Source organism: Protopterus annectens, chromosome 4.part1, assembly GCF_019279795.1.
Source record: "Protopterus annectens isolate FY-2018-M chromosome 4.part1, PAN1.0, whole genome shotgun sequence".
Classification (NCBI taxonomy): Eukaryota; Metazoa; Chordata; order Ceratodontiformes; family Protopteridae; genus Protopterus; species Protopterus annectens.
In genome coordinates, this window is record NC_056734.1 from 418574356 (window position 1) to 418584355 (window position 10000).

The 10000-nt window shown below is 43.5% G+C and overlaps 1 protein-coding gene across 3 annotated transcripts in view; it reads left to right on the plus strand.

Annotated features, from left to right (window-relative positions):
• Positions 1–10000, plus strand: part of NCEH1 (neutral cholesterol ester hydrolase 1) — a 726876-nt gene that overhangs the window by 328625 nt on the left and 388251 nt on the right. The window lies entirely within an intron of this gene.

Here is a 10000-nt window from a genome sequence, read left to right on the forward strand (position 1 = left end):
GTCAGAAGTATGGCCAGGAATCCTCCTTTTAAGTCATACCATTTTTCCCACACAAAATTCTTCCCAGTCATTGCAACTCACCATGTAAAGCACGTGCATTGAGTTAGTGACCTCCTGCATTAGTTTTAATCAGTTTTGTTAAGAAAATAAAGGACAGCAAAACATGTCTCCCTCCTGTATGTGCTGACGAGACAGTTGACTCCACACTTCTTGGTGCATGTGTTCTGGGGTCAGGCCGTACTTCAACCCAACTCCTTATGTTTCTGGCTTTCCTGCACACATACTAAGGGGCTTCTCCAAGGATGTTCATTAATTTTGAACTTTCAGCATTAGCGGAGGATTAACTTCTTGACATTTTAATTATTTATTAAACAATACTTTGTTCTGCATGTACTTGCAAGTGTAAAAAGGACATGGTTCAGCTGGCTTAAGTCCATATGGTTTATTTCTGATGGCTCCACATATAAGGGTACATTTATTTTGCAAACTGACACTTGAGTGTTTTCTTACACATTCAAACTGTTTTTCCCAATTACATGCCACACTTTAACAGATTCCCATGACATTAGTGCTTTATTCTTAACATTTATCTTTGTACTTCCTCCTTGGTAATTGGTCTTGGTTTTCGTCCTACTTAGGTTTTCAGTTGTAGATTTATACACTTTTTCATTCATTTTATATTTTTTTATTGGCATACAAACCTGATGGAATATTTGATATGAGCGTGATGTTTGTTAAAAGTGGTTTAGTTTATCTTCTTCTTTCGTCTGCTCCCGTTAGGGGTCGCCACAGCAAATCAACTGTTTCCATTTCTTCCTGTTCTCTGCATCTTGCTCTGTCACACCAACCACCTGCATGTCCTCTCTCACCACATCCATAAACCTTATCTTTGGTCTTCCTCTTTTTTATCCCTCCTCAGCACATGTCCAAACCAATGTAATCTTGCCTCTCTGGCTTTGTCTCCAAACCTTCCAACCTGAGCTGACCCTCTAATATACTTATTCCTAATCCTGTCCATCCTCGTCACACCCAGTGCAAATCTTAACATCTTCAACTTTGCCACTTCAAGCTCTGACTCCTGCCGTTTTGTCATTGCCACCGTCTCCAACCCATATAACATAGCTGGTCTCACTACTCTCTTGTAGACCTTCCCTTTCACTCTTACTAGTACTAGTCTGCCACAAACCACTCCTGACACTCTTCTCCATCCACTCCATCCTGCCTGTACTCTCTTCTTCACCCCTCTTCCACACTCACATTTACTCTGAACTGTTGATCCCAAGTATTTAAACTCATCCACCTTCGCCACCTCTACTCCCCGCATCCTCACCATTCCTCTATCCTCCCGCTCATTCACACACATATTCTGTCTTAGTCCTGCTGACCTTCATTCCTCTTCTCTCTAGAGCATATCTCCACCTCTCCAGGGTCTCCTCCACCTGTTCCCTATTCTCACTACAGATCCCAATGTTCTCTGCAAACATCATAGTCCTAGACATAGGGACTCCTGTCTGATCTCATCTGTCAACCTGTCCCATCACCATTGCAAATAAGAAAGGGCTCAGAGCTGATCCTTGATGTAATCCCACCTCCACCTTAAAGTGGTTTAGTTTATATGTATTAATATTTATGCTGATAGATGTGTAGTGGTAGATCTTTTCGTGAGTTAGCTATTTATTTTTTTGTTCGTTTCTTAATAGTTTGGATTATTTGGCTAGCTTATATAAAGTGTTAATAAGCTGGTCCTGTATTATAATTTGTCTTTAGCTTTTTAATTTCAGTTTTGGGTAGCAGAGTCTCTGATTACATTATGGTGTTAAGATGGAGGTGGACTTGTTTAATGGAATGATTGCCTTGCTTTTATTGCTCTTAACAGAACCACCCCTTGTAAGCACTCCCCTATTCCAAATAACCCGATTTATATATAAATAAGGAATGCTTTTAATGCTTTTCATTATACTCGACTTGGATTTCTTGTTTGTGTGTTTCAATAAAGGGTATTCCATTTTTAACTCAACTGTGGACTGCTTACTATTTTCTATTTTATTTTGTAGCATGTATTTTGTAGTTAGATTGTTATTAATGAACTAGGTGCTTAACCAAATTCAGGAAGTGAACATTACACTCTCCACACTGCTAAGTTTCTTTTTGTACATATCTCTGATTCCTACCTCTAACATTTTCTTCATCAATATTTTTGTGTGTCCTTAAATATTAAGAATTAGATAATTAATTGTGGAATCTTATTGGGGGTTTATGTCTTGTGATTTGTCTGTATTTAGTATTTAAATATGTCAGTTAATGCTGAATTTGGATTTAATCTTATGAAGGAAGTTGCCTGAAAGCTTTGTTAGTATAATAATCTGAGAATAGGAATACAGGATACTGTTGGAAACACTTAATTTATTGACATAAAATAGGTTGCTTTCTACAGAACATCTTCTTCAGAACATCATGGAATCATATATATCATAATTGAAGTAAAGGCCGCCCTAAATTAATTAAACACAATCAATTATTAAAACAGTGCTATCTTATCATACAATGTATACATCTTGCTACATAACCACACTAAAAATATAGTTCATATAATTTACGAACCCTACTAATCTAAAAAGCAATAAATATCTAAATCACTATTTTATATATACTAAATAAGCAAAATCACAAATTATTAAACATATAATGTGTAACATATTGCCCAATGCATGTAACACATTGTGACATATGATATATAATATATAATATAATATATGACATACAATATAATATGGAATGCAAACATTGTATAATGTTACATATATATATATTTTATTTCATAAATTCAACTCACAAATATTTTTTTTCTACCAATATCATGATTGATATATATTATACATATCTTGATTGATAGCCACTTTAGAAGGCATTTTATTCCACTTTTAGAAAAATAATCAAATGGCATTATAGAACTGTTTTTAATAATTTGTGATTTTGCTTATTTAGTATATATAAAATAGTGATTTAGATATTTATTGCTTTTTAGATTAGTAGGGTTCAGAAATTATATGAACTATATTTTAGTGTGGTGTAGCAAGATGTATACATTGCATATGAAATGTAAGATAGCACTGTTTTAATAATTGATTTATTGTTTAATTACAATTTAGGGCGGGCTTTTTACTTCAATTTTGATATATAAGCGTCATGATTCCATGCTATGATGTTCTGAAGAAGACAGATTTACTTCTGTAGAAAGCGCTCAACCTATTTTATGTCAATAAATTAAGTGTTTCCAGCACAGTATCCTGTATTCCTGGCGTTCATTCACCTTTGGTGTGTTTGCAATTTTGTTGTTTCGCTGGGATTATCATCTTTATTAAATAATCTGAAGTTGTTAATCTTCTTCCATTCCTCACTGATGGGTACGGTTCCGAACCCTCTGAACAGAGTCGGCCAAATGCCAAGCTAGCATACACCAAACTCTCGAGCCACGCTACTGCCCACAATGCCCTTCATCTCATACCCCAGATCTCATTTGCCGTGCAACGTATAAACAGCGTTTTCACCGAGCTCTCCAGCGAAGTAGTTTTGAATTATTCAAACTTGTATTTCTTCCAAAAGTTTTCTTATAGTTTCTTCTTATAGTCTGTCTCTACCCACAGGTATCCCTTTTCTTACCATTGTTGGTATTTTCTTGCCTTTTTCTTTACTTTTACCACCCTCGTGGTAACTCTTCATACCATTGCTGATAGTCTGGCTCTTTTTCATCCTTTCTCTGTTTGAGCGAGTGTTAGTATGTTTGAGAAAAAGGGTACTTCAGGTTTTAAACATTGCACGTCGTGCAGTGGTAAATTACCTAACACTGACTTGCATTGTTGTTTGGGCGTCTCACATCTTTCTGCGACTCCCCCATGTGATATTTGTGAGTTTTAGTCAACGGACGTTGAATGAACGACACAAGTTGATTTTGAAAGGATTGCTTTCCTCTCCTTTCTCTGAGGCTATTTCTGCGGAGGTCTCAACCCCTCCAGGTAAGGATAAGAAGTGCCCTTGCTCAGACCCTTCTTCACCGGCTTGTGATGGGGGCAAAAATCATCGATCTAAGACTGGTAGATCTTCCTCCGAACATCAACTCGCTGTCTCGGTGCCACTGATTTTGGCACCTAGCACAGTTTCTAGGAAGTCTGAATTGTTGGTGCTGGGCTCGGCACCGACTACTACTGAATAGATGAGTTCTTCGGTTCCGACTAGTCTGGTTCAGGACACTTTGGCACCGACTTCGCCTTTACAGGCTCTGGCTTCGACCTCTGATCCAATTTTGACTGTTACCCTGTTTGTGACTTCTGCTCAGAGTTCCCTCTCAGTGCCGACTTTACCGTTTACACAATTCAAATCGGAATCCTTGGCTCCATTGAGTTCATTACAATGGACCAGATATTCTTTTGCTGTGGACCCATTTGCTGGGCAACCCAACAGTCCTTTTTTGGATCTGCCTGAATCCCCTTCCATGATATCTATTAGGTCTGCCAGGAGCGTGTCTGAAATGGACATTGTTCATGTCGTGGATCAGGTGTTGACTACAAGAGTAATCTTCAGACCCTGTTGTGCTCTGGGATTTTTTCTCCTTCGATTCCTTCGTATTCTCCTGATGGGGATCTTTCGGTCCCAAGGCCCCCTTGCCCATTGCTTTCAATGGGACCCCTTCCTTCGGAGCAGACTGCTTTGATGCTTGAAGCATCTAAGTCCTGGTGGGCTTCAGTTCCGACGACAACTCCCCTTACTCAACCCCTTGCTTCGGGGTGGAATATTCAGTTCCGGCCCTGGCACCAATGTCCTTCTCTGTTCCCGTCTCTGATCTGTGAATTATTTCCGCACTGAACCTTTCTCAAACGTCAGACTTGTAGGTGTGCCGCTCGGAGCGGGGTGTGATCCCGGTTCCGATTCAGTCCTCTTTGGTTCCGGGCTCCCATCCCTCTTCGGGTGGGCCTGCCTTCCAGATTATGGAGAGGGTGCTGGTGGCTAGCAATCCTTTTCAGTCAGCTCCGCCTTTGGTTCCCCCCCTTACTCAGTCATTGCCAGCCCTTTGCAGGGGACCACTAATCCAAAGCACCCCCCTTTCTGATGCTTCTTCGGACATTCCCACCGAAGAGCCCCCTCAGAAGAGGGTGTGCAAAAGAAAACACATGGACTCACCTGAAGAGTCCCTTACTGAGGATATGGATTACGATGATGGGCAGGGTTCCCCTAGATCACCCCCTGACTTTGTTTCCTTTGGTGACATCTTGGCAATTTTGAGTCAGCGGGGTGACTGGAAATCTTCCACCCCTTCCCCGGAGGAATCCGTTTTCTTAAAGCTTTCCGTTCCCGGCCCACTACATCCTGGGTGACCCTTCCTGCAGATGAGTTGGTCAAATTTATCGTGCAGCGAGCATGGAAGAGTCTGGATTCAGTAGAAGCTATGCCCAGGAGATCAGACAAAATACTTTCTCTTCCAGAGGATCAACCGCGTTGGTCGAAAGGCTTGCCAGTAGATGCTGTGGTAGTGGCAGTGGCCACAAAGAAGGACTTGGCAGAAGAGAGTCCAGCTGTTCATCTGCAAAACAGGGAGTCCCGGGTGGTAGACAGGCTAGGGAAGCGAGTCTTTGCTGCAGTGACCTTTGCCGTGCGTTCACTGAATTTCTTAGCACAATTTACAAGACTCCAGAGAGACCTTATTTCCAAACTCTCTGGTAGCCCTGCGGGTCAAGTGTCTGATGGAGCTCGAGACAGTGGCCTCCTAACTTGCCACCCTTGAAGCGATTTTGAATTCCTCCATGAGGTTGCTCTCCCACGCAGCTGGCGTGGTTGTCCGTCATGCCCGGATGCACATTTCTGACCTACCGGATTCCTTCAAGTCTTCCTTTTTGAATGCCCCTATTGAGCCCTCCGCTCTCTTTGATTCTAAGGTCACGGATATTTTGGCCAGGTGCGAGCAGGATGAAAGACTTTGTCTGCCGTGGGCCTGCGCTTCTCCAAACCTCCGCGTTCCTTCTCCAGGAATCAGAGGAGTGGAAAGTTGTGGCTCAAGAAGTCACAGGGTTTCTTTCATGACGTACGTGGCGAGGACTCCTCCAGAAGTAGAGGAGGGTCAGACAGTGGAAGACATCCCTTTAGGGGCAGAGGGGGTTACCGGAATCAGGGCTCCAGAGTTTCTTTCTCCGGTAGGCCCCATCAGCGCTTCTGAAGCGTTGCCCGATTGCTTTCCTCTGGAAGCAGTCAGGGCATGTTTCTCTTTGCACCAAGCAGTCTGGTTCTCCATTACCGACTATCTATGGGTGCAGAGAATTATCACCAGAGGCCATCACATTCCCCTCAAATCCTTTCAAAGACCTCAATTCTCCCTTCCCGACGTTCCTCCCAGTCAAAGGAAGGAGGCAGCTTCCGAAATCAAGTAGCTTCTTCTAAAGCGAGTCATCCATAAGGTCCCCCCAGATCAGTGCGGATTAAGTTCTACTCCAGACCCTTTTTGGTGCCAAAAAAGACGGGGGACTGGAGGCCCATTCTGGATCTCAGTCATTTGAGTCAGTTATGCAGATCAAGTTCCGCATGGTCACTATTCAATCCATCCTTCCATGCCTTCGGGAGGGTGTGTGGAATGTGCTCTCTAGATCTCAGAGATGCATATTACCACATCAAAATGGACAAACGCTCCAGGAGGCGTTTGCGCTTCTGGCTGGGAGCCAATCATTTTCAATTCAAAGCCCTGCCTTTTGGTCTTTCGATGGCCCCCCAGAGTGTTAACGAAATGTCTAGCAGTGGTGACAGCTCACTTGAGACTGCACGGATTCCAGGTGTTTCCTTATATGGACGATTGGCTCCTCTCTGCCCCCACCGAGCATCTACTGACCAAGCCCCTGCGCCACACTCTGTCTCTGGCGGAGTCTCTGGGTATTACTATCAGTTGGGAAAAATCAAACCTTCATCCCTTACAGCAATTGGAATTCATAGGGGCTATGTTCAACACTCCGCTTGGTCTAATATCTCTTCCTCATCACAGCCTCTTAAGACTGTGAACACAAGTGCAAGTGATGCTCAACCGCAAGAAAGTGTCTGCAAGGGCAATTTTGCAGGCTCTGGGTTCCATGGTGGCAGCTATTCCCATTGTTCTGTTGGCCAGGCTCCATATGCGCCTGTTAGTGTCGTCTTTAAACTCAATGGATACACAATCATCATCCCTTGAATGCACTAATCCTCATCACCGATCTTTGCAAGCAGGATCTCCTCTGGTGGATGAGAATGGACGAAAGTCTGTGGTGTCGCCCTTTTCAATCTCTTCAGCCCAGTGCCACGGTGACTACAGACGCTTCCCTGATAGGGTGGGGGGCCATTTTCAGGGAAGATCTGTTCAAGGCATGTGGTCTCCTCTAGAAGTCGACTTGCACATCAATGTTCTAGAGCTCAGAGCTGTGTTACTGGTGTTACAAGCTCTCCACCCTCTTCTTCCTCTCGGACCAATTGCTATCCAGTCCAACAACATGTCTGTGGTTTGGTACATCAACAAGCAGGGAGGGACCAGATCTTACCCCCTTTGCCGCGAAGCCATGAGAATTTGGCAGTGGGCGATAGCTACCAACCATTTCTTGATTGCTACACACATCTTGGGGAGTTCCAACGTGATTGCGGACAGGCTGAGCAGATGCATCCTGCTTCCTCATGAATGGTCTCTCAACCCGGAAGTGGTGCAGGAAATTTTCAGCCACTGGGGCTGGCCTTGCTGCGATCTGTTTGCCTCCCCCTCGAATGCGAAGTGCAGCAGCTAATTTGCCCTCTTTCCTCTGCAGGGGGAATCCCCGAGAGATGCTCTCTCTCTCGATTGGCCCACGGGTCTCCTGTAGGCTTTATCCTCCCATCCCCTTGATACCCTTGGTCTTAAGAAAAGCTACTCATTTGAGAAGCAGAATGATTCTCATTGCCCTGTTCTGGCCTTGTCAGGCTTGATTCCCCTTCAGCCACACCTGCTCCGACCCCCTTGGATTCTAGACCTCCATCAGGATCTCCTCTCACCCTCAAGGGTTGTCATCTCCAAGTCTGGCCACTCTCAAACTGACAGCTTGGTTGCTCCACTTCTGTTAGTAGCCAGGTTTGAGTCACTTTCTTCTCCGGTACGGAATATTATTTTGGCCTCCCACAAACCTTCTACCAGAAAACTTTATAAAGACAAAGTGGAAACGTTTTTCATTGTGGGCACGAGCTGTCTCTGGATACTGTTTCTGTTCCAGTAGCTATGGTTCTTCAATATCTGATCGAGCTTTTCCTTAACGGGGCTTCTGCATCCATGATTCGGGTGCATCTAGCTGCCATCTCTAATTTCCATGATGGTTCAGATGGAATTCCTATTTCTTCCAGTCTGTGTAAGACTTTCTTGAAGGGGATTTTTCATTCTAGACCTCCCATTAGGCACCCTGTGGAATCATGGAATCTGTCTAGGGTGCTTCAAACTTTGACTCTACCTTCCTTCGAGCCGGCTGCAACCTGTGATGTGAAGCTTGTCCTGGAAGACCTTGTTTCTGGTGGTGGTTACTTCAGCCAGACATGTATCAGAGCTGCAAGCATTATGCTTTAAAAGTCATCATTTGATTTTCCATAAGGACCGAGCATCACTTCGCACCAATTCCACTTTCTTACCCAAGGTGGTTACGGAATTCTCTATTAATCAGTCCATTGAGTTGCCTGTGTTTTTCCCTAATTATACCAACAAAGGGGAATATTGTCTTCATTCCTTGGATGTCCACAGACGGTTGCGGTTTTATTTGGACAGGACAAAGTCCTTTCAAAAGTCAGATCAGCATTTTATTGCCTTTGCAGGCTCTAGAAAGGGTTCGGCAGTGTCTGAGGTTACCTGGTCTAAATGGCTTAGGGATTGAATCTCTCTTGTTTATTCTCTGGAGGAGGAATCAGCTCCTGGCCGCATTAGCTCTCATTCCACTAGAGCTGTGGCTACTTCTGTCTCCTTTCATGCTAGGACTTCCATGGATGATATTTGTGCAGCTGTCACCTGGGCTAAACCCCATACCTTTATCAAGCATTACAAATTGGATCCGATCGCCAGGGGTAGTGCTGCCTTTGGCTCTATGGTTCTCTGCAATGTTCTTCCATGAGGGCCACCCAGATTCTGTAGTAGCTAGGGACTCTGTCCCATCAGTGAGGAATGGAAGACTATTAACAACTTCAGAAAAAGAAGTTGTCTTACCATAACATTCCATCTGAGTTGTTGATCATCTTCCATTCATCACTCCCTCCCACCTTTCCCCGCCAAGGCTCCTGGCGGATCTTTGGGTCATTTTGGTGTGTTAGGGTGTTTGCACAGGGATAGCCTCTGCCTTTATTTCTTATATATGTGTTGCTACTATGGTTATGCAAACTCGATCTGGGGTATGGGATGAGGGGCATTGTGGGTAGTAGCGTGGCTCGAGAGTTTAGTGTACGCTAGCTTGGGATTTGGCCAACTCTGTTCTGAGGATTTGGAACAGTACCCATCAGTGATGAATGGAAGGTCAACAACTCTGATGGAACGTTATGGTAAGACATAACTTCTTTTTTGGTGTAGAGTCTGGCATTTTTTTTATCTTGTAGTTTTGTTGAGACCATTGACTCTGTTTTCCCACTTCCTGTGATGCAGTGGTGGTTGATATTTATACTTCCAGGGGGGTTGAGGAATATAGGGTGGGGGCCTTGTCCTCCTGCTTAAAAAAAAATATTTTAATGTTCACTGAAAGTGGTTTTGGAGAACTGCTTTCAAGTTTTTTTGCATTTGCCAAAACTGCCTTCAATGAGTCAGTGTGAGAAATGTCCCACTCTGTTGCATTTCCATCTCTAGTTATTTGCTGTCAATATCTTGGTTCCTTTGCTTGTTTTATCCAATAAATTCCAGCCTATTTTTTGTACACCTGCTTGCTGTCATCCCTATTGGTAAAATCTCATTTCTCCATTTCCATTTTGACTTGCCTCTTAAAATGCTTTCTGCCACTTTATGAATACA